At 49.8% G+C, this 25,069-nt stretch overlaps 1 long non-coding RNA gene and 1 other non-coding gene across 2 annotated transcripts; both read right to left on the minus strand.

Moving 5' to 3' along the window:
• Positions 1–274: 274 nt before the first annotated feature.
• Positions 275–2,429, minus strand: LOC127695191 (uncharacterized). Its single transcript, XR_007979915.1, has 2 exons — positions 2,016–2,429; positions 275–435 (listed from the first exon to the last, which is right to left on the minus strand). It is a non-coding gene; the product is annotated as an uncharacterized LOC127695191 (long non-coding RNA).
• Positions 1,791–1,977, minus strand: LOC127695691 (small Cajal body-specific RNA 16). The gene has a single exon (XR_007980061.1). It is a non-coding gene; the product is annotated as a small Cajal body-specific RNA 16 (non-coding RNA).
• Positions 2,430–25,069: the final 22,640 nt, after the last annotated feature.

The raw sequence follows: 25,069 nt of genomic DNA on the forward strand, positions 1-25,069 counted from the left end.
AATTTCCTTGAGGACGCTGTGCTCCTTAAAGAAATCTTTGGACAGCCGTGTGCTTTGTGCCCAGAAAATCTGGGAAAAGGGTCATTTAACACACACTGGCCATACAAAGGCACGGGTGGCACAGCAGCGAGCACAGAATCCACCAAGAGCATGAAGAAGCCGTGTGCTGACAGGCACCCTTCACCACAGTGCTTGGGAGGCAGGGACAGGTGGATGCGGGTTCCAGGCCAGTCAGGGCTGCGCAGTGAGACACCATCAAACGATGAGAACAGAGTGAGGCCGAGCTCCATTTATTTACAGCCAAAACACATGGCAGGCCTCAGCCGGCGAGCACCCAAAAGAGCAAACCAAGAGTCAAACCCAACAGGTCCGGGTGCGCACAGTAGAGCCAGATTCTCATTCAGTGCACGCAGACAAGTCTTCCAGTCAAATGACCTGAAAAGGAGAGCATAGGCCACCAGTCCTCATCAAACTTCAAATCTTTATTTTTTTTAAGATTTATTTACTTATTTTATGCGAGTACACTGTCACCGTCTTCACACACACCAGAAGAGGGCATTGGATCCCATTACAGATGGCTGTGAGCCACCATGTGGTTGCTGGGATTTGAACTCAGGACCTCTGGAAGAGCAGTCAGTGCTCTTAACCGCTGAGCCGTCTCTCTAGCCCACTTCAATCTTTAGGGTTTTTTGTTTTGTTTTTTGTTTTTGTTTTTTTGAGACAAGGTTTCTCTGTGTAGCCCTGGCTGTCCTAGAATTTACTCTGTAGACCAGGCTGGCCTCGAACTCAGAAATCCACCTGCCTCTGCCTCCCAAGTGCTGGGATTACAGGCGTGTGCTACCACTGCCCAGCTCAATACTGAGTTAAAGCCAGCCCACAAACCATGCCCCTGGCGGGTGTACAAGGTGCCCAGTCTCTCTTTTTAGTTGTACATCCTTCCAAATGTATAGAAACTGCTGGCACCGAGGGCTGGCCACCTACCCAGTGACTTCCTGGGCCTTCTCTCCCCAGATTCAACTGTAGGCATTCCTTAGAAACCTGCTGGGCGACAGATGCAGAAGTGAGGCCTCGGGTGGCCGAGGACTCTGCAGCCCAGCACAACTTGAAATTCATACCTATTTGACCTTCCTCCCTCCCCTCCAGCCATGTCTGACTCCAGCCTGCACTCCCTGCCCCATCAGTACCTCCCTCACAGGACCGTGGTAGTCCCTGCATGTGCATGTCCGTTGCCTTACAATACTTATCAGTGTCCACTTGGACAGACTCCCTTAACAAGCACAAGCTCTACCACCGAGCCACACGGCAGCCTGCCCCTCCCTGCGTCCCGGGCGCCCCCCCTCGCCCCCCCGCACCCCGCTGCCACTGAGAGCATGTGACATGGAAGAGGGAGAGGAAGGAGAATTACAAGTTCAAAGGCTACCCTCAGCTACTTAATGAGTAAAGGGCAGCCTGGGCTAAGTGAGACCCCGTCTTAAAGAGCGATGGAGAGATGGCTCAGCAGTGAAAAACACTTGCTGCTCTTATAGAGGACCTGGATTCTGTTCCCAGCATCCACACCGGGGCTGACAACACTCTGTAATGCTACTTCTAGGGAGTCTGGTGCCCTCTTGTGACCCCTTGGGGCACCAGGCAAACAATCACGTTCATAAAATAAAGAATAAGTCTTTAGGAAAAAATCTACACTGAGGGGCTGGAGTAATGGGTCAGATATTTGCTTTTGAAGGACACACATGGCATCGATCCTTGCAGAGTTCTGAGCGGCACTCAGTCCCCCACAGCTTCAGCAAGGGTCCTGTTTGCAGTATCATACATGATCACCAAACTGCTGCTAAGATGTTCACACCTGTTACTGCAAATTCTAATCCCAGGGAAGACGTTCCTCTGGGAATTTACTTTAGGTCAAGGTCGGGCTGTCTGGTACAGGGCTGCACCCACCTCGGGCAGGTTCAACCACACAGGAGCCTTTTCCCAGACCGTCCACCTCTCTGGTCACTGTACCTCCAGGCTTGACATACCTGGGCCACCCAAGCTGAAGTCCCTTGAAACTCTCCTCGGGAGAAAGGAGTTTTTGCGCTTTCGTCCAGTCGCTGGGGGCTGTGCATTTCATTTTCTGGGTGGAACAAAAGAAAAATAAAAGAGTAATACAACTCCGTTTAAGCGGATGACCTCGTGCGGTGCCTGCGCACAGAACCCTGTGCACGGCCGGTGGGGAGGCCAGGGCACAGCGCCCTCCTGCAAGCCTCGCTCATCCCCGGGCGCGTGCGGGCCAGGAGCCAGCCTCCTCCCGTGGAAGCCCCGGGAGAGGTTTCTGAATCCCCCGAGCGCCTTCTGGAGGCTCCACGGCGCCTCCGAGCCGCGCTACAAAGCCCGCATTCCCCTCTGTACGAAGCACGCGAGTTCTTCTCCCCGGCGGAAACAGCTCCGCAAATGCATTTCCGGCCGGAAGTGAAGATTTACCATCGAGACGGCCACTAGAAGGTCGCTCTGGCCTTTGGGTCATCCAGGCGGCCTTAAAGGGGCCGCGTTCTAGCCCGGTTAGAGCGGCCAGAGTTCCTTGGGGCTGTGCGACTTTGTCTATAGCGGCGCAAGCCGGAGGGACTTCCTACTCTTGGGCGCTAAGAGCTAGCCTAGCTACTGTCCCCTTATCGATCACGCGGCCTTGTGCAGGTCTTTGGGCCATTGGTACAGACCAAAAAGCTGACTTTCCCGAGCCCAATCAGCCCTGCTGTAGAAAGGCGGTTGAAACCCAGTCGGTCCTGCTGCAAATCTGTGTGTGACTTTCCATCACAGTATGAACCCATTGGTGAGATCAAATGATGCATCGTTGAAGTCGGCATCCTCTTGATCCAATGGCTCCCCAAAGTCGCTCCTCTGAGCACGGGCTGTATCTGGAATCAAGCCTTCACCGGAGAGCTCCTGAGGAACATCACATTGTGGTCTGGCAAAGGGTTTGGATCTGTGATGCTGCGGCATCTCTGCATGCAGTTCCAGGTTTCAATCATCCCAAGGTATTCCAGGGTCCAATAGGAAATTCCACGAAAATTTTCATCATTTATCTCAGGGCCAAGTTGGTGCTCTGTAGTAATTTCCTCTGAAACATCTCACCTGCGGGGAAGCTTGAGAAAGAGCGATCGGGAGGGTCCTCAAGACACGGAAAACAAAGCAGGGGGGTGGTGGCACACGCCTGTAATCCCAGCACTTGGGAGGCAGAGGCAGGCAGATTTCTGAGTTCGAGGCCAGCCTGGTCTACAGAATGAGCTCCAGGACAGCCAGGGTTATACAGAGAAACCCTGTCTCAAAAAAAAAAAAAAAAAAAAAAAAAAAAAAGACACGGAAAACAAGTCACAAGTCTCAAAAGATTCCTGAAACTTACCAGATTCACCAGGCTCCGCCCTCCTTAGTGAGGCGAGACCCTCCCTTGTGGAGTTAGCCACAAGTCATGCAGAGAGCTCCAGTCTCCAGCTCTCCTGAGTTGTCACTCATCCTGGGCTCGGCTTGTAGTAATGCCGGTGTCTGGGGGTTGTTCGTGCTCCTGTGAGTAACCCCAGAAAACTCACCGCTTCATCTGGGGTGGACATCGGTGTTATTGTTACTTTGGTCTGCCACTGAGTAAACATGGTGGCGTCATCTCCCTAGAGACAGCATCACACAGTGATTACTCCTACAGCTGGGGCATTTTATAGTGGCTCCAACTGGAATCAAGTTCACAGGTCAGATAGAGAAGTGGGTAAAGGGAACGTGGGGGTGCACACTTTATCTTCAGTAAATGGAGAAAATGACATGCACACATCCTTGGTATGAAATGAAGGGCTTGGCGTGTTTCGCTGTGACGTGACTCTTACCACTGAGTACAGACTCCCCTTTCAAGGCTATTTTATTTATTTATAGAGGTGGGTCTTGTGGATGTAAAAATACAACTTTTGCCCCAAAGGAAATAAGAGATAATTTATGCTGGAGCCAAATTTGAGGAAACACGGGGCCAGGTGACGTCAGGTTCCGTGTCCCCACATGGAAGTGGTTTTGTAAGGTTTGTATAGTGTCTTAGTCAGGGTTTCTATTCCTGCATAAACATCACGACCAAGAAGCAAGTAGGGGAGGAAAGGGTTTATTCAGCTTACACTTCCACATTGCTGTTCATCACCAAAGGAAGTCAGGACTGGAACTCAAGCAGGAACTGCTGCAGAGGCCATGGAGGGATGTTACCTTCTGGCTTGCTTCCCCTGACTTGCTCAGCTTGCTTTCTTATAGAACCCAGGACCACCAGCCTAGGAATGGCACCACCCACAAGGGGCCCTCCCTGCTTGATCACTAATTGAGAAAATGCCTATCCGGGCAGTGGTGGCGAATGCCCTTAATTCCAGCACTTGGGAGGCAGAGGCAGGCAGATTTCAGAGTTCGAGGCCAGCCTGGTCTACAGAGTAAATTCCAGGACAGCCAGGGCTACACAGAGAAACCCTGTCTCGAAAAAAACGAGAAAGAGAGAGAGAGAGAGAGAGAGAGAGAGAGAGAGAGAGAGAGAGAGAGAATATGCCCCACAGCTCTGGATCTCATGGAGGCATTTCCTCACCTGAAGCTCCTTTCTCAGTGATAACTCCAGCCAGTGTCAAGTTGACACAAAACCAGCCAGTACATATAGTAACAGAAGAAAGAAGGTCTTAAAACAAGGCACTTTATAAAAATATATCAGTGGAGGGCTGGAGCACTGGCTCAGCAGCTAAGAGCACCGACTGGTCTTCCAGAAGACCTGGGTTCAATTCCTGCCTCCACGTGGCCGCGTCATCAGCAAGTTCAGTCATGCGGATCCAGCGCCACCTTCTGGTCGCTCTAGGCAATGCACGCAAAAGCATTCATGTACATAAGAAATTAAAAAAAAAAAAGAATAAGAAAATTTAAATACATTGATGGAGACAAAAGAGAGGCGGTTATAAGATGTCAGAGTCTCTCCTATAGGACTCAGGTGCTGTCCATGGCATTCTTAGCTTTTAGATTGGTGGAAACTAAGTTAATATATTTGCCTCTGCCTCTCCAGTGCTTGGATTTCAGGTGTATAGCACGTTTGGCTGTCTTTTATTCTAGGTGGGAATCTCGCGGTCTGGCAGTCTTCAGGACACCCAGAAGGCATTGTGGGAGAAAGCCCTGGAGGTTTCCAGGCCCCTCCCACCGCCTCTCTGTTCTTTCTGTTTTAGTTTCATTTGCTCCACACTGCTCAGTTTGGCTTGTCTGGTTTTCTTTCTGGAACAGCCCTGCTTGGTTTTACTCTGTTTTATCACCTTGTATGATAATTAAAAATGTGTTAGGCTAACAGGGCAGTGGTGGCACATGCCTTCAATCCCAGCACTTGGGATCCAGAGGCAGGCAGATCTCTGTGAGTTCGAGGCCAGCCTGGTCTACAGAGTGAGTTTCAGGACAGCCAGGGCTACACAAAGAAACCATGTGTCGAAACCAAAATGAAAAAAAAAAAAGTAATTAGAACAAGTCCAACAATATAAATGGTGGCTGGCGGCGGCGGCGGCATTAGACTCTTTGTGACTGGAGTGGGAAGGAGCCTCCTGTGTCCCTTGGGCTGGTAACACACCAGTGAGCTATCCTGGGGACATAATTTTCCCTCACTGTGTTGCCCAGACTAGCTGAAAACTCCTGGGCTGGAGCGAACCTCATGCCTGAACCTACGAGTCCCCTGTGGTGGCCACATGGACAGGCTGAACTGTTTCTGCCACGTGGAGACAGAGAGCGACAGTCCCAAGAGGAGCAGGGCCAGGCAGCCAGAAGCTGCTGAACATGGCGTGCATTCCACAGCCCCGAGCGCCCCCTGGTGGTGTCTCTGGGTAGTGCAGCCCACCGCACCATGCTGTCCATGAAGTCAGAACCAGACCAGACCCTGGTCCTGGCCTGTGACCCGCTTCAGCCCCACTAGAAGAAAAACCAAAACCCAACCCACCGCATCTCCCTGAAATGCGTTAAATGGCCCACGAGAGGTGTGTGAGAAAGACTTTGTGGACTTTCGCAGCTTAGAATGATACGCAGAAACAGTTCAAAAGCACGGGCTGTTCTTGCAGAAGACCTGGCTTTACTCCTGGTACCCACACAGCAGCCCAGCATTACCTGGGTGCAGACATGCACGCAAAAACATTCATGTACATAAAACTTTAAATACGTTGGTGGAGACACGAGAGCCAGTTGCAAGATGGGGAAGTCGCTCCTGTAGGACTCAGGTGCTGTCTGATGGCATTCTTAGCTTTTAGATTGGAGGAAGCTAGTGAGAAGATTCTAAAATATCCTGATGGGGTCAATGGGAATTCCCGAGAAAAGAGCTTTAACTTCCAGGGCCGAAGTTCTTAAGGGGAACTTAAGTGTGAGCCATGTGTTAGGGTCCTCTAGAGGGCCAGACTGATAGAATGGATCTGTGTAGGTCAAAAGGGCAATTGATTAGAGTGACTTACAGGCTGTGGCCAACTTGTCCAGCAATGGCCGTGCCCTGAAGGAAAGGCCCAGGGGTCCAACAGTTGTTCAGTCCAAGAGGCTGGATGTCTCAGCTGGTCTACTTTGGAATCCTAAAGAAGCAGGTTCTAGCTCTAGTGATGGGATGTCTCAGCAATAGGGTGGATGAATGTGCCAGAGCGACCAAGAGCAAGCAGGCAAAATGCAGAGGCTTCCTTCATCCATGTCATTTTATGTGGATTGCCACCAGCAGGCATGGCCCGGATTTAGGGTGGGTTTTCCCACCTCAAATGGTCCAGTTTAGAAACAACAACAACCCTCACAGGTGTGTCCAGCAGTTTGGATTTTAGTTGATTTCCAATGTGGTGAAGTTGGCAATAGGAAAGAGGTGTGCAACCCAGGTGAGCCTATAAGCAGTGGTCAGGCTTAGCGTTTACACTGGAATTTGAGGGATTATGGCTGGTGGTGTGCCTCATGCACAAAGCTCCTTCCTAAGCACTGCCTGTTGTGATTATAAAAAGATAAAGTGGTATAAAATATGTTCTATGGGGATGTGGTGAGGTGTGGGGGAAGGGGGTGCCCATGCCAAGGCATCCCTTCCCGAGGGACTAACCACACAGGACAGTATAGTATAGAATAGAGTTTATTCAGGGCATGGGGAGGGGAGTTAAGAGGGTAGTGGAGGCAGAGAAAGGCAGAGAGAGGGAGAGAGTAGAGAAGTAGAGGCCGGCCATGAGCATGTGGAGAGGGAGGAAAGGAAGGGGGAGAGAGAGAGGGAGGAAGAGGGAGGGAGGGAAAGGGAGAGAGAGAGGGAGGGAAAGGGAGGGAGGGAAGGATGGAGAGAGGAAGGGAGAGGGAGAGGGAGAGAGAGAGGGAGTGAAAGGGAGGGAGAGAGGGAGGGAGAGGAGGGGGCAAGCAGCTCCTTTTATAGTGGGCCAGGCCTACCTGGCTATTGCCAGGTAACTGTGGAGTGGCGCTTAGACAGAATGCTAACACTGCAGAAATGGGTTCCTATTTCCAGGAGGGGAGGATGCTGCAGGTGTCTCCGCTGGAGATGCAGGTGCATGGAGAGGTCTGCAGGACGCCCTGCAACTGCAGAGTGTTGTCTGCAGGAGGGCAGGTGGCTCTCGGATGTTTCTGCACAATGTCAGTGCTGTGGGATGAGAGCGTCAGTGCTTGCGCTGAGGGGACCTCACAGAGGGCGTGACCCGGGGCCCCATAGGCTCAGTCACTGGCCTGGAATCCTCCCCACCTGACTGTGTTGGAGCTTGCACCCTCGGGACTGCGGCTCCTTAAACTTGTATTTTTTTATTCATTTATTTTTTAGGTACTGGATTGGAACCTGGGGCCTTTGCATTTGAAGTAAGCATTCCCCCCATATCCACCCCCAACACATACCTGCCACCTTCCCAAAACAGGGTTACTCTGTGTAGCCCTGGCTGACCTGGAACTCACTCTGTAGACCAGGCTGGCTTCTGGAACTTCTGCACATGTTTAAATTTTTTTGAAAGATTATATATATATGAGTACACTATAGCTGTACAGATAGATGATTGTGAGCCATCATGTGATTGCTGGGAATTGAACTCGGGACCTTTGGAAAAGCAGTCAGTGCTCTTACTGGCTGAGCCATCTCACCAGCCCCTTTAAATTTTTTAAAGTAGGCAGATGAGATGGATTAGCAGGTAAAGGTGCTTGCTGCCAAGACTGAAGTTCGATCCCCAGAGACCCACATGATGGACTGAGAGAGAAACTGCTCCTTCGAGTTGTTCTCCAACCTCCACACGCACGCTGTGGCATGGGTGCATAAACATCCTCTCCTCTTTAAGTAATACTTCCCCATCTTACTTTTTGAGATGGGGGGAAGGTTTCTCACTGATTCACCTGGACTGGCCAGTGAGTCCCAGACATACTTCTGCCTCCACCACTGTAGTGCTGGCATTCCAGGCTGTGGTGGTTTGAATAAGAATGCTCACTTAGGCCATATTTGAATATTTAGTTCCCAGCTGGTGGAACTGTTTAGAAAGAATTAGGAGGTGTGGCCTTGTTGGAGGAGGCGTGTCACTGGGGGCTGGGAGGGAGGGGGCTTTGAGGTTTCAAAAGCTCACAACAGGTCTAATCTCATGTTCTCTCTCTGCCTCCATTTTGCAGAGCATATGTAAACTCTCAGCTGCTGCTCTAGCACCATGCCTGCCTCCATCGTGATGGTCATGGACTCTGAAACTGTAAGCAAGTCTCCAATTGAACGCTTTCTTTCACAAGTTGCCTTGGTCACGGTGTCTCTTCATAGCTATAGAAACGTAGCTAAAACCGGGCGGTGGTGGCGCACGCCTGTAATCCCAGCACTTTGGGAGGCAGAGGCAGGCAGATTTCTGAGTTCGAGGCCAGCCTGGTCTACAAAGTGAGTTCCAGGACAGCCAGGGCTATACAGAGAAACCCTGTTTCGAAAAAAACCAAAAAACCAAAAAACCAAAAAACCAAAAAAAAAAAAAAAAAAAAAAAGAAGCGTAGCTAAGATATCCCCCCATCTCTTACACTGGTGCTAGGGATGTGAACACAGGCTCTCCTGCTTGCCTTGGGCCTGTGTGTGCACACAAACACGAGAGTGCTCGTACACGTTGTACTGGCTGGCTTTGTGTGTCAACTTGACTCAAGCTGGAGTTATCACAGAGAAAGGAGCTTCTCTTGAGGAAGTGCCTCCATGAGATCCAGCTGTGGGGCATTTTCTCAATTAGTGATCAAATGGGGAGGGCCCATTGTGGGTGGTGCCATCTCTGGCCTGGTGGTCCTGGGTTCTATAAGAAAGCAAGCTGAGCAAACCAGGGGAAGCAAGCCAGTAAGGAACATCCCTCCATGGCCTCCACATCAGCTCCTGCTTCCTGCCCTGCTTGAGTTCCAGTCCTGACTTCCTTTGGTGGTGAACAGCAGTGTGGAAGTGTAAGCTGAATAAACCTTTTTCTCCCCAACCTGCTTCTTGGTCATGATATTTGTGCAAGAATAGGAACCCTGATTAAGACAGTCATCAACAAATTCCCTTACTATACAGAGACTATCCATATGTTCTGTGACTCTAGAGAACCCTGACTAATACACCCATGTATAACACAGCATGCCGATGTTCTCTGCTAGGCACGGTGGCCTATACCTATCATCCCAAGCACTTGGAAGGCTGAGGCAGGAGGATTGCAAGTTGAAGTACAGCCCTTGCAACTTAGTGAGGACCTGTTTCAAAGGAAATGTAGCTTAGTATAGAATACTTGCCTAATACATTTGAAGTCCTGGGTTCAACTCCTGGTACCCAAAGATGCCATCTCCCCAGGATGTCCCTGTGTGAAGAGGGGGTTTTTGAAGTCAGGGAGCTATCTGGGTTCATTGCCATTTTTATGTCCTGGCTATGAAGTGTCCCACACAGGTTTGTGTTTTGAATGTTTGGTCTCCAGCTGGTGGTACGATTTTAGGAGGTTCTGGAAAGTTTGGGAGGTGCCTTACAGGAGAAGTAGTTTACAGGGCAAAAACTTACTGTCATCCTCTGCCCTCTGTTGGTCCTGATGAGAGCGGCCCTCCGAAACACAGCAGATGTTTGGTTCTAGTTCATGGGCTGTTTGCTTTTTTTCGGGGGGGAGGGGGGGGGAGACATTGATCTCATTGGTCTAATGCTTTCAAAATTTATCCCATCCCCTTTAAAAACATCACTCAGTGGGATGGCTAGTCTTAACATACATTTATTTATTTATTTGTTTGTTTGATGAACATCTGGAGTCTTGCCTATGAGCTGCCATGTGGGTGCTGGGAATTGAACCCAGTGCTCTTAACTGCTGAGCCATCATCTCTCCAGTCCCATGGTGGTTAGGTGTAATCGTCAGCTTGACATAATATAGAATCACTTGAAGGAATCTCAGTGTGAGATTGTCTGGACACTGGTTGGACTGTGGGCCTGGCTGTGGGTGATTGTCTTGATTGATTTGGTAATCGCTATGGGAAGATGCAGTACGCTGCTCCCGGTTTGGCGCTCTGGATTTCACAGGTGCAGGGAGGGCCGAGCAGAGCACTGAGCACCTGTGTGGTCATGTCTCTTCACTGTGTGTGAGGTGACAGCTGCTTCAAGCTCCTGCTGCCTCGACTTCTGTTGTGGGAAATATTAAAAAAGTGGAACCGGCATGTTCCTGCACTTGTGCCTTCAACTTTCTGCCCTGGTGGCCTAGGTGGCCATGCACTGGTGAGCAATGGCCGACCTGGTTTTACCTCATGGAGATTCACTGGCCCTGAGCTCCACCCAGCTTGCTAGGTTCCCCCTGGAGGGTCGTTACTGTAACACCAACACCCCAGCCTCCACAGCCTTTGTGGAGCACCTCAGGCAAACTCATGCTTGGCTGCTGTACCTTTCTCTCTTGAAACTAGAGGAGTGGCCAGGTAAAGGAAAATGCAACACAAACTTAGTTTAGAAACAATGCTAACTCAACCACTGGGCACAACAACTAAAACCTAATCTTGTAAGCCTTATTAAAATCTGATCCCTCCAGAGGTGGATCCTTGCTGATCTACCATGATACTAGGAAACTATAGCAGCTACATCTTACCCCCCCTGCTGTCCCAGCTCCAAAGGGAAATAACTCCCTCCTGCTTCCTCTCTTCCTCCATCCAACCCGGAAGTCCCGCCTACTCGCCCAGGGATTGGCTCCTTTGTTTATTAGGGGATTGGTTCACAAGAACAGCACCAGGCCTATCAACAACTGCCCCTCCAGGAGGGAATGTAACTTACCACTGTGAGCTGAGATACACTGATTCTCCCTCAAGTTGCTTTTTGTCCAGGCAATCTCAGCAACATAACTGGAGCAGGGATAGTCAGGTGGGGCCGAGACCCGGGTGGAGGAGGGTCTGGGCTCTGAGGCTCTTGCTCAGTCTTCATGGCCTTGGTATTACTTTTTTTTCTGCTGACAATGTTAACATAAGTTTCTGGAACTCTCTTTTCATAGTGAGCATGCCACCATTTTTCTGTTCTTCCTCCTGAGGTTATTTGGCAGTGTGGTCCCAGAGTGGGGTCTGTCTGTCTAGCTGTATGGACCCCCCTCAGTTTTGTGTCACTGAAGCCTTGGTGAAGAGAGCAGGTCCCACAGAGACAAAGAGTCCACACCTACCTGCTGCTCTGAGCAGTTGATCTTGGGCCTCTTTGATTATTCCATGTCTTGGAAATATCTTCATTATTTTTAGTCTTTTGCTCCTCTTTAAGAATTTTTATCACCCCCTTGTCAAGTTTCATGAGTTCTATTGACATTTTGATTGGAGCTGCATCAAATTTTTACATCATCTAGGGGAGCTGACATTTCTATACTGGCAACCCTTCTCTTTCACACGTGAATATGGAAGACCTCGGTTCACCTATGTCCTTCAGTGAAGTATTTATGTCCCGTCCCCACCATGGGCATGACAGAGCTTTGAGGCATTTTATTGTAAATGTTTTGTCTCATTATTAATGAACTTTTAAAAAAGTTAATATTTTTGCTTGTTGAGGATAGGGAGATAGCCCAGGAATTAAGAGCACTTACTGCTCTTGCAGAAGACCCAGGTTTGGCTCCCAGCACCCCACACGGTGACTCACAACCTCTTTAACTCCAGCTTCAGGGACCCAACAGTGTCTTCTGGATTCTAAAGCCACATACATCCCACACTCAGACACACATAGTTAAAAATGATAAAACTAAATCTTAAGATCCCTGTTTGTCCTGTCTGTCATTGCTTACATATAGCACAGCTGTATGGTGATGTTACAACCCAGCAAACTCATTATAAATTGAAAATAAATTGGAAAGGTGGGGGGGGCTGGAGAGATGGCTCAGTGGTTAAGAGCACAGACTGCTTTTCCGAAGGTCCTCAGTTCAAATCCCAGCAACCACATGGTGGCTTACAACCATCTGTAGCAAGATCCAATGCCCTTTTCTACAGTGTATATAATAAATAAATAGACCAGAGCAAGTGAGGGGGGCCAGAGTGGGCCGAGGGTGGGCAGTGGGTGGTGGGGGGCAAGAAGTGCTAGCTTTACAAACATGTGCCATAATGCTTGATTCCATATTTCTTCATTCCCTGGCTGTCCTGGAACTCACTCTGTAGGCCAGGCTGGTCTCAAACTCAGAAATCTGCCTGCCTCTGCCTCCCAAGTGCTGGGACTAAAGGCCTGAGCCACCACCACCTGCTGATCATTTTTATTCCTAGACATTTGCCTAGAAAGAGAAACTGGTTTTATCTGGAGCATGATTCCAAAGAATGAACATGGGTCTGAGTCCAGAAATCATACCAACAAGCACGTTGGGGAAATGGTTCTTAAAACATGCCAAACCACTCTGTCTTAGTTTCTTGGATTTTCTGTGCATGTTTTGGGGAAACATCCCAGCATGTTCTCCACTGTGTCAGCATGCACATGCGGTGTCATTTGCTACTCTGCTTCTTCCCGGTCTTCCTGAGCAGTGCCAGATGTGACACCCCACCCTCCTGTGGATTTATCAGCACATGTCTGGTTTCATTACGACAGAGAGTCAGCTGCCCGGCCTGGGGACTCGTCCAGTTGCTGGGACGCCCTGGGTGTTATCCATCATCTTCTCGTCAGCACAACAAATACTTCAGGGCTGAGCCTCTGCCCTCTCTAGATCGTGGGAAGAACCAAGAACTGGCAGAGGGGGGCCATTCTGCTCCTGACTCTAGGAACACCCTTACCTCCTCGTAACCTGCCTGGGTCCTGATTAAAAGCACTGTGTCCTCAGAGCAACTAAAATGATCGTCTTCTAAAGCTTTTTCTGCATCCTGCCTGTGTAAGGACGCTGCTCTCACAACCCTTACCGAGCGGGGGGTGGGGGAGGTGGGGTGGGGGTGTGGTGGGGCAGAGGTGGGGTAGGGTGGGGTGGGAAAGCGCTACAGATCTCACTAGGTCCTAGCTGCTGTCCTAGGGAGCTTTAGCTCTCTACCTGACAACAATCTAGAGTCACCCTAGAAGGCTCCTGAGGGAGTACTGAGAGCTGACTGACCCATGGGCGTGTCTACAGCATTGTCTAGATTGCCAATTGATGCAGAAGGATCAAGTGTTATGGGAAATATTAAAAAATCGTCCCACCATCTCTCTAGCGCCCCCCACCCCGAGTTCCTCTCACTTCCACGCAACACCCACACACCCCACAATCAACCATCTCAACACCTAATTACCCAGTAGAATCAAGACTCTTAAAGCTTAATTAACCAATCAGGTTTATATATCAATAAAATCACAATGTACAAGATGCCAATACAGTAATTTCAGAGCCAATATTGATAATGATAAAAGCTTTATCCCAATATTTCTAACCTTGTGAAATCATAGCTATGTACCTGGTACAAATCTGCAACCATGGTACCTCTCTCTCTCCCTCCCCCACCTCTCTCTGCAACTCTTATCTCTGCCCCCCTTTTCCCCATCCAATCACAGGCCTCCTTTGTACTAACGTAATTGGACAGGGAAAATCCCACTGTGGGTTGGTCCATTCCCTGAGCTGGTGGTCCTGGGCTGTATAAGAAAGCTAGCTTGGGGGCAGGAGACATGGCTCAGTGGTTAAGAGCACTGACTGCTCTTCCAGAGGTCCTGAGTTCAATTCCCAACAGCCACATGGTGGCTCACAACCATCTGTAATGGGATCAGATGCCCACTTCTGGTGTGTCTGAAGACAGCTACAGTGTACTCACATAAAATAAATAAACCTTTTTTTTCTCTTTGAGACAGGGTTTCTCTGTGTAGCCCTGGCTGTCCTGGAACTCACTTTGTAGACCAGGCTGGCCTCGAACTCAGAAATCTGCCTGCCTCTGCCTCCCAGGTGCTGGGATTAAAGGTGTGCGCCACCACCACCCAGCTGTAAATAAATCTTTGAAAGAAAGAAAGAAAGAAAGAAAGAAAGAAAGAAAGAAAGAAAGAAAGAAAGAAAGAAAGAAAGGAAGGAAGGAAGGAAGGAAGGAAGGAAGGAAGGAAGGAAGGAAAGAAGGAAGGAGGCTAAGCAGGCCTCTGTGAGGAAAGCATTGTTCCTGCTACACCTCACCTTTTGGCTGAGTTCTCTGGTCAGAGGCGATGCTGTGCTGAACAGTGAGGAGGTCTGCCTCCAGGCTCCTGCTTGACTTCCTACCCTGACTTTTATCAACAGTGAACTGTGACCTAAAAGTCTAAGCCAAATCTCTTTGTCCCCTGAGTTGCTGCTGGTCATGGTGTTTGTCACAGTGACAGACGCAACCAGGACAGAGGGCCGGTACATCAGCCTCATGCTGGTGGGGCAGAGACCCAGATGGGGCCTGGCTACTGTGTGATGCTAAGGGAGGGGCCTTCCAGCCCCAGCCCCCCAGACCACCCCTCTGCCTTTCGGAGATCAGGAGTTAAGGCCCACAGCCTGTTATAAATGCAAATGAAGTCAACCGCACAAAAGGAGAGCTGTTCTCGCACACAGCTTTCTCCGCTCTGAGAACATCACAATATTTACCCTGAAACCGTTCCAGGATTAGAACAGCTTGGCTTTCCGTGTTGACATCTCTGATACAAATGGAACTAATCTGGGTGAAAGGGGGGAGCTGTCTCCTGAGTCAGCTCCAAGTTCAGCACCTGACAGACAGATGGCAGTCACGTGGTGATACGGGGTGACACGGGCTCAAACTCAGGCAGGGCTGGGCTAATAGAGGTGACAGGACAGGATGGAGGGTCATTGTCACAGGGATGACACAGGCAAGAGGAGGTGGAGGGACTCTCCAGACAATGAAATGATTTAAAGTGCATGTCTTGTCTCCCTAGAGGCTGTCATTTTTCAAGCTGCCACCGGGGATGTTGGTAAATGCCAGCCGACTCAGCGTCTGTGATGCTGCGATGCTGGGCCTGGTGGCAGTCAGTGCGTGACAACACACCACCCACTTGTTTTTCCTGACTAGGTCCTCACCTCACAGTTGTTCCATGAGGAAGGAGAAGGGTGATGGAGCCCACACTCCTGGTCCGCGTCATTTCCTCCGATTTCTGCAATGGCCCCTGAGGAAGAACACGGGGGAGCTGGGGAGGAAGCGACCCCTGCGTCCAGACACGGGCCACTCGAGGTCACCCCAGCTGGGCCAGGGCCATCTTTATGAGCACCCAGTGGGGGAGGATGCTACAAGGACCCACGTCAGGATCCTTTGTGAATCCTCCTGGACTCACACGTCAGCCGCTGGTACGGCAACAGCTGTGTCCGGGCTCTATCACGGGTTTCCATGAAGACTGTTTTATCATGCAAGCTGTGTGCATGATGGCCGCAGTCGTATGAGGAGGTGAAATGTCATGGAGCACCAGAATCACCCTTGTCCCATAGGACATCTTGCTGATAGTTTCTTTTTTTTTTCTTTCTTTTGTTTTTGTTTTATTTGTTTTTGTTTTTCGAGACAGGGTTTCTCTGTGTAGCCCTGGCTGTCCTGGAACTCACTCTGTAGACCAGACTGGCCTCGAACTCGGAAATCTGCCTGCCTCTGCCTCCCAAGTGCTGGTATTAAAGGCGTGTGCCACCACTGCCAGGCGGGAGTCCTTTCTTGTTATTGTTGCTGTAACAAAATACCAAAGGTGAGTAACTTTGTAAAGAAAAGAGGGTTACTTAGTTCACTGCTCCAGAGATTAAACAGCATAGTTCTGGCTCTGGGAAGAGACTCATGGAGTACAGGTGTTTGCAACAAGGAGAGATCACATGTCCAGACAGGAAACCAGAGGGACACCAGGGTTCCACAGTCCCACCCCGAGAACACCCTGGTGGTCTGAGGACTGCCTAGCAGGCTCTACCGTTCGTCCATAACTGCTAATCCACAAACCTGTGGGGACAACCAAACATGCAGTCAGCAGGAGTCAGCATAAACACCTTGTTCGCTGTTATCTTCTGTAAGACTCAAGTGCTGGGGCTGGGGAGATGGCTCAGTGGTTAAGAGCACTGACTGCTCTTCCTAAAGCCCTGAGTTCAATTCCCAGCAACCACATGGCGGCTCACATCTGTAATGGGATCCAATGCTCTCTTCTGGTGTGTCTGAAGACAGCTACCGTGTACTCATATAAATAAAAATAAAAAAATATATCTTCTTAAAAAAACTAACAGGCTCTATGAGAGTAGGGAAGAGTGTGTGCACATATATGGTTGTGTGTGCACACGGAGGACAGAGGCCAGCATGTATAGAAAGCATGTTACTCACTGAGCCATCTCTCTAGCCCTTGAGGAAAGGTATGTGTATGAGTGTTTTGTCTGAATATATGTTTATGCACCGTGTGTGTGCTTAGTGCCCAAAGAGGTTACAAGAGGGGGTCGGGTTCCTTGGAACTGGAGTTAAAGAAGGTTGTGACCCACCATGTGGGAGATGGGAACCGAACCAGGGTCCTCTGTAAGAGCAGTGAGTCTTAACAGTTCCTGATAATCAACACCAGGGACGGCCCGAATGACAACAGGATGATGGCAAGTCACAAGTCACAGTTTCCCAGCCGTGTTTGCTGGTCACACAAAGACTGTTTCTCTCTTTGCCCAAATAGCCTGGGCGACCCCTGAGGTCTCAGTGGTTTAGGCTGTCCCTGAGAATCATCCTACCCCTGTCATGCATCTGATTGGTTGCCGGAGGTCCTCCGTTACCTCAGGGCCATCAATCTTCACCTCGAAAGGGCTTTTGAATTACATCTCTGAGGCGGCCTGAAAAAGACATTGATCTTTGCACGCTGAGCCTTAGCCCCAGGTGGCCAGCAGAGCCTGCGATGGAACAGGGCAGCTGCTCAGAGGTTAAATGCTCTTGGGACCCGCTATTCACCTCATCAGCACTTTTAGCTCCTGGGAAGTGGACGGTGAAAGCTGGTGGCAGAGAGGTCCTTGCTTCCCGGCTCTGCTCTCTGTCACCTGCTTCCTGTCAAGCGGTGATGCCCACACACCGCGGTGTGCACTATAGCAAACCCCTGTGCTGGAGCTGTCCTTCAGCTTGGAAGAGGATTATCAGTCGCCAGCACCGCTGTTGGCAGGAGTTTGGGATTCCAAAGCCCTGGCAAGTGGCGGAACGTTCATCCCCAAAGTTTCCCTCAGGATTTGGGAGAGGGAGGGAGGAAAAAAAAAAGATGTGGGGATGAAAGGGTTCTTTCTTCCTCAAATTGGAACCACGCGTCAGATGAAAATTACTTGTCTTGGAGGTTTTGATAAGATAGAAGAGAAAATTGCCAGAGAAGTGTTCGGGGCTACGTCTGGCTCTTATCTTCTTTGGCCCCTGTCAATCCAAGACTGTGTTTTCTGCTGATGAGAAAGCCGGGAAGACGAAACAAAGGCTGTCTTGGAAACCCGGTCCCGCAGAACATTAGCTCTTCTTTTTTTTTTTTTTTTAAGAAAAGCGTTTAATTTCATGGCTTTCACGCGAAGGTTGCTTTCCGATTCCAGAGGCAGCTGGAGGGAGGAATCAGTGGCTGCCAATTGGCGCCGTGTCTTGCCGGCTTTGTTCATTTGGTGCCTTTTGTTTGAGCCTAAATGCTTTTCCCAAACCTCTTGGCTTCTAGGATGCAACGTTCTCACAGATCAGCGGTTCCAGAGAGCCTTGTGCGGTGACAACAGGAGGCAGCATGGGTCCCAGATAGCATGCAAAGGTGGTGCTTGACCAGGCCGCTCCAACAACACCTTCCTGGCTTTAGGGAAAAAGATGTCACAGCAGTATAAGCTAATGGTGTCCTCCCCTACTGAACATGCATAGGTTGGAGTCCTGACTTCCAGGCCCCCTGAGCTGTGTATGACCTCATTTAGAAATAGGGGATATAAATAAGATTTATTTTATTCTTTATTATGTGTGTACTCGTGGGTGTGTGCCCTGGGTATCCCTGGAGCTACAGAAGTTCACGAGCTGGAACTGACCTCAGATCCGCCGCTGCTTGCTCTTAATCTCCTCTCCAGACCCAGGGGCGGAGTCTCTAGAGAAGTGATCAAGTGAAGAGGAAGTCTTAGGGCCTTATCCCATGACTGGTGTTCTTAGCGGGCAGTCCACAGGTCTGGGGAGGTAGCTCGGTCAGGAAAATGCTGGCCCGAGTTCAGTCCCCCAGAACCCGTGTAAAAAAAGATGGCGGCCCTGCACATTTCTAATCCCGGAGGGAGGGGATGTGGACTCCCGAGACTTGCCGCCAGGCAGCCTAGCCCAACTAGGAGAGAAGAACACACATGACCGCACATGCACACAAAGAGAGGACATGTGTATGCAGGCACGCAGGGAAACCAATCTGAAGAGATACAAGGAGAAGTCAGCCACCTGCAGGCCAAGGAGAGCAGCCTCGAAAGGAACCAGCCCCGCCCAGACCCCAGCTTTGGATTTCTGGCCTCCAGAATCCTGAGAAAAATCAGTATCCATTGTTTAATCTCCATTGTGAGACTCAGCTATGATAGCCATAGGACACTAAAACAGCCACAAAGAGCGGGTGGGCTGGAGGGAGAAGGAGGCTGCCTCAGTTTCCCCAGCCCCCAGCTTAGCTCAGCATGGATGAGGTGGCAGAGAAAGTTACAACCCCCTACAGAGCAACACAGGTCTCCTGTGAGAATTCCTTCCTTGGGGAATTTTAAACAATGTCTGCCTCTCTTCTGAGGTCCTCACAACAAACCAAAGTATGAGTCCACCAGAGATTCCCCCAGGGGAGCCATGTGTCCACCAGAGATGTCAGGAGTCCGGGGACTGGCCCTGGGGCGTGTCCTGCATGGATCAGGGCCTTTGTGGTCTTTCTGGGATGCGATTAAGGAGCTCCCTGTGGGATTAAAGGCAGGAGCAGCCCCACCCTGTGTAGAAGTCCCAAAGTGGACATGCTTGGCAGAGACTAAGGCTGAGGAACAGCGACCTATGTGGGCGCAGGAGGCGACAGGGTCCCAAGAGATGAGAGCTTTCACTTTGCAGGCTGGTGCTGCGTGAACCACTTTCTCAAAAGGTGCATTGCAGCCGGGCGGTGGTGGTGGTGCACACCTTTAATCCTAGCACTTGGGAGGCAAGGGCAGGTGGATTTCTGAGTTTGAGGCCAGCCTGGTCTACAGAGTGAGTTCCAGGGCAGCTAGGACTACACAGAGCACAGAGAAACTCTGTATCAAAAAAAAAAAAAAACAAATAAATAAATAAGAAAGAAAGGAAGGAAGGAAGGAAGGAAGGAAGGAAGGAAAGGAGAAAGAAAAAAGGTGCATCACTGGTGTACATGAGATGGTTCTGCATGTCTACACAGTAGAAGGAGAGAATTAACTCCTGCAAGGTGTCACACACACACACACACACACACACACACACATCACTAAATAAATGTAAAAAAAAAGTAAAAAACAATATATGTCTAGTTCTACCTCCTGGTTCATTAGAGTGGGACCTTATTTGAAGAAGATGGAGTCATTTGCAGGTGGAGTCAGGTTAAGGGGAGGGTCTCAGGGTTTCTATCTCTGTGATGAAACCCCATGACCAAAGCAACTTGGGGAAGAAGGGGTTTGGTTGGCTCACACTTCCACATCACTGATCATCTCTGAAGGAAGTCAGGACAGGAACCAGACAGGGCAGGACCCTGGAGGCGGGAGCTGCTGCAGAGGCCATGGAGGGTGCTGCTTACTGCCTTATTCATATTGTGACTTGCTCAGCCTGCTTTCTTATAGAACCCAGGACCACCAGCCCAGGGATGGTACCACCCACAATGGGCTGTGCCCTCCCCCATCAATCACTAATTAAGAAAATGCCTTACAGCTGGATCTTATGAAGGCGTTTTCTCAGTTAAGGTTCCCTCCTCTCAGATGACTCTAGCTTGTGTCAAGCTGACATAAAACCAATCAAGAGGTCCTGTTGGAGTGAATGGAACCCAACCAGATGTCACCAGTATCCTTAGAGAAGAAGCAGACACCCTGGGACCTGGGACGTGCAAGAGGTAACAGATGGGACTAACGCTTCTACAGGAGACCCAGGTTTGCCACCCGCACTCCCATCATAGCCTCCAGATGGTGCCACCCTGCTGGCACTGTGAATATGGACTTCTGGTACCTAGAACAATGAGACAATACATTCTGTTGCGTTAAGCTGTTCTGCTACTGTCTTCTGGTTAGACAGCCAGCGCCAGGAGACAAACTCAGGGGCAGCCACAAGCCAGGCCTTAGCATTCACATCTGAGATGTCTCCAAGACAGCCGGGGCTGGGGCTCCCACCGCTACCAGCACGGCTGGCTTTGAGCATAGGTGCTGGGATCATAGACTTTATGGACTAAGCCATTTTCCTGGGTCGCGGCTTAATACTTTCTGAATGAACGGCTGCATGAACTGTCTGATTAACTCCCTGCCTCCCAAATCCATTTCTTCTCCTTAGGAACAGGATTATGTCCTTTCCTTTCCTAGGGTGGGTTCAATACTAAAGCCACTCCAGACTTGGCGCTGTGTGCATGAGTGCAGAGTGGTTTAAAGCAGGCTCTGTGGGGAGACAGAGCCCCTGGCGCCCTCCTCAGAGGGCCCCTAGCCTGGGCAGTGCAGGCCGGGCCTGCTTACACACTGACTTTTTGAATCTTAGAGGAGGCTTTGTCCCAGGAACCTCTCTGTTCCAAATCCTCTTCCCTGCAGGGAGCATTATAGCCACTAGATGGCAGTAAAGACCGACGTTAAAGCGGTCCTACTATTATGGTGGGAGGAAGACCCGGAAAACCCCAGGAGTGAAGGTGGTGTCATCTTTGGGGAAGGAAGACTAGGATGCTAAAGATGATAGTACGCTCCCAAGGACCTAGGCAGAGGGACCCCAGAGTTTATGTGGTAAGGATGGCTGGGAACTTGACTGGAGATATGAAATCTTAGCTATCTCTCACTGATAGAGGGAAGACGGCTGAGAGTATGCAAAATCCCTAAGTTCAAGTCCTGGTGCACAAAAAAGGAGAATAGAATTTCTTGAAGGGACGAAGGTTCACTTACACGCCAATTTTACTTCTGTTGCTGTGCTAAAATACCCCGACGATAAACAATTTAGGAGAGAAAGGGGGTTCTATTAGCTTGTGATTCCAGTTTACAGTCTTGACTTGAGTGGAAGTCAAGGTGTCAGGAACTTCAAACAGGTGGTCACAGAATATCCTCAGATAAGGATATTTCTATCCTCAGAGAGAAATAAGCACATATATGTGCACTTACTTGCTTGCTCTCAGCCTGATTTCTCTGCTTTTATACAATTTGGGGCCCTTGCCTAGGAAATGGTGCTGCCCACAGTGGGCTGAGTCTCCCACATCTGTTAATTAAGATACATACACACCCGAACGCTCACAGGCCACCTGATGGTGTCAAGCTGACAGCTAAAGCTCACTACTACAACTCACCATTTTTTAAAAAAAAGATTTATTTATTTATTATGTGTAAGTAAACTGTATCTGTCTTCAGACACTTTTTCCTTTTCTCCAGCTCCATTTGCTCCAGCCCCGCCAAAAGGTTTATTTACATATTGTATGTAATATGAGAAATTATTTATTAATATATTAATAAATATATAATCAAATATTTATTTATTGTATGAAGTACACTGGAGCAGGCTTCAGACACACCAGAAGAGAGCATCAGATCTCATTATGGATGTTTGTGAGCCACCATGTGGTTGCTGGGACTTGAACTCAGGCCCTTTGGAAGAACAGTCAGTGCTCTTAACCACTGAGCCATCTCTCCAGCCCACAATTCACCATTTTGAAGCAGGCAGCTTTCCAGAGCCCCGAGCATTTTACAAGAGAGGGCGGTGGTTCCCTAGCTAGGGGCACTCACCAGCGAGTGGGGGGCGAGATGGCAGCAGGTCACCATGGGAGTTCTGGGGCTCCCTCCGGGAGGGGTGCTCATTCCATAGGGTGGAGGCCGGTGAGTCATTTCTTGCTTTCTCCTTCTTTCTTGCTTGTGTCTCTTCTGTGTGTGTGGGAGGGGTGGGGATGGGAAAATGCAGGGGTATGGTGTGGTGTGGTCGGAGTGCAGTCAGTCAGTCAGTCAGTCAGCCTGGTCATTGAAACAGTATCCTTTACTTGGGAACCCTCCAGGCTGTTAATCTAGATTTTGTTACATTGGGAGAATCCTCAATTACTATTGACTCACAAGCCTTCCTTGAGACAAAATCAACTCCATCCCGTGAGATGTTTCAGGGGCTTTGGGAGCCAACAGTGAGACAAAGCCGAAGGGATGGTTAGAGGAGCCTTTTTAGTTTTTAAACAAATCATTACTTAGCAGCACGACAGAGCTATCAAGGGCATGCGCGGGGCAGGCACTCTCAAGCTCCTGTGTGAGGCTCAGGTCTCACAGCAACCCCCCCCCCCCCCGGCAGGAGGCAAAGGAAGAGAAAACTGAGGTTCAGAGACTAAACTGGGGTGTGGGGTGTTGTAAGTTAGCCCCAGGGTCAGGGCTCAGAGTGGGTCCTGACTTTACTGAGCCCACCAAGGATTAGAAAGATGCCCGCGAAATGTCCAAAGTCTCAGTGTGACAACAAGAGATGGTGACGTGGGGGTCTGGAGAGATGGCCCAGCAGGGGGTGGGGGGTTACGCTGCTCTTGCAGAGGACTGGATTTCAGTTCCAGCACCCAGCAGCTCACAGAAGCCTGTAACCTTGTAGCGCTGTGCTACAAACCCCCACCAGACCCACAATGCTCACTGCTCTATGAACTCCCGGAAGACTGAGAGCATCCTTCCTCCTACAGATGTCCCTACCCCAACCCGGGGACTTCCATTCAGTTAGCTACAGGGTCTGCAGTCTGGGACTCTTGCATGGCTCTTGGGATGTTAATTTGCTTATTCGGAGCCTCGGGTCACCCTGAGTAGCTTTTGTTTCACAGTGACCTGTGACGAGGTGCCATTTCAGTGAGGCTGGAAGGTGAGCAAGCTTCTGGGACCCTCCTGTCTCTGCCTCCAACACTGGGCTTACCGGCTCCAGTGGCCACATTGGGCTTTCACATGGGTGCTAAGGATTTGAACTCATGTCTTCTTGTTTTTACGGCATGGAGTCATTTCTCTAAACTAGATCTCAGGAAATTTTATTTGGGAAAAAACTCTCTTATGTGTCGCACAAAGAATTTATATGAGGTCTAATATGTTGAACGGTGGTCCAGCCACAGTGATTATTCTAGCAAATAAAATATAGTTTGGGGCTGGAGAGATGACGCAGGTTAAGAGGTCTGGCGTGTCTAGCAGAAGACCAGAGTTCAGCGCCCTGTATCTCCAGTTTCGGGGATCTGTCGCCCTCTTGTGGCCTCTGCCTGGTACTGCATGCACATGTTGCACATACATACAAACACTCAAACACAGAAAATAAATACATCCTTATACAAATATACTATACAGAAATATACATTTTAAAACTGGAGCCACATGCTCTCTCAGCGTGATCTCCTGCTTCACTTGAGTGCAAAAAATACAAAACAAATGACTAGGGACTGAAACCCTGAGCCAAATTAAAACCTCTCTCTTTTAAACAAACAAACAAGCAAATTATGGGAGCCCCGTTTTGCTGAGATCCACTCCGGGCTTCTGACTCAGTGACTCTGGCATCCACGGACGTATATTTCTGTTGCTGTCTCAGGCGATACTCTTGCTATTGTTACGGGTGCCAGACTTTGAGAGTGGAACGGCAGGGCCATCCTGTGAGGCCCCTGATTGGGTCATGGATAGTCAGGTGACTGCATTCTCACCAATGAGTGCTGAGGAGAGTGTAGGACCGCGGTTCCTGATGCCTTCTGCCTTTGGATGCTCCCGAGTCTGTGATAGAGGCTCAGAACGACCTCAGCCAAACAGGAGGCAGAGGAGGCAGGAGGCACTGGGGACCCGCAGATAGTAGCGAGCTTGTTGCTCTTCCCCTCTGTTCCTCGTTTGTGAGAAGGTAAAGCCCTCACTGAAAGCCCAGTGGATTCAGAGGTTCAGACACTGTAGTGAGAGGCACTTGAGCAGACACGAAGGGCCGAACCACATGGCTTGGAAGGCCTTACATGCAGTGCTGGACTCATTTTGCTGGGAGGCCACCCCTACACCCCACAAACTGCGATTCTTTCTTCCCTCCCCCTCCCCCTCCCCCCTCCCTCCTCCCCTCCCGTCTCCTCCCCCTTCCCCCTCCCTCCCCCTCTGTGCCTGTGCATGAAAAAGCAAACTCTGACCTTTGCCTTTGGATCTAAGCTTCAAGGTCAGTGGTGAACCTTTGACATGAGACCCCTTGACAACCCTTGTTAGCAGGAAGCGAGCCCTAGGCTGTGACACCTGGAGCTACAGTGATGAGGCTGCCAGGTTTTCTTTTTCTTTTTTTCTTTTAGATTTATTTATTTATTTTATGTGAATACACTGTAACTGTCTTCAGACACACCAGAAGCGGGCATCGGATCTCATTACAGATGGTTGTGAGCCATCGTGTGGTTGCTGGGATTTGAAATCAGGACCTTCGGAAGAGCAGTGAGTCCTCTTAACCGCTGAGCCATCTCTCCAGCCCAAGTCTTTTCTATCTGTAGGTGGGGACCCTGAATTTTTGGGTGATATGAAGGGAGCAGTGGGAAATGGGGGAAACTCACCACCTCTTTTAAGGGCCCATGGGGTGGGGATAAAGAAGAGGGAGAATGACTTCCGAGTCTTTGAGAACAAAAGAGATTTCCTCTCTTGCCTGTGGTTTAAGAAGACAAATAAACCTTCCTCATTGGATTAAGATC

This window comes from Apodemus sylvaticus, chromosome 10, assembly GCF_947179515.1.
Source record: "Apodemus sylvaticus chromosome 10, mApoSyl1.1, whole genome shotgun sequence".
Taxonomy (NCBI): Eukaryota; Metazoa; Chordata; class Mammalia; order Rodentia; family Muridae; genus Apodemus; species Apodemus sylvaticus.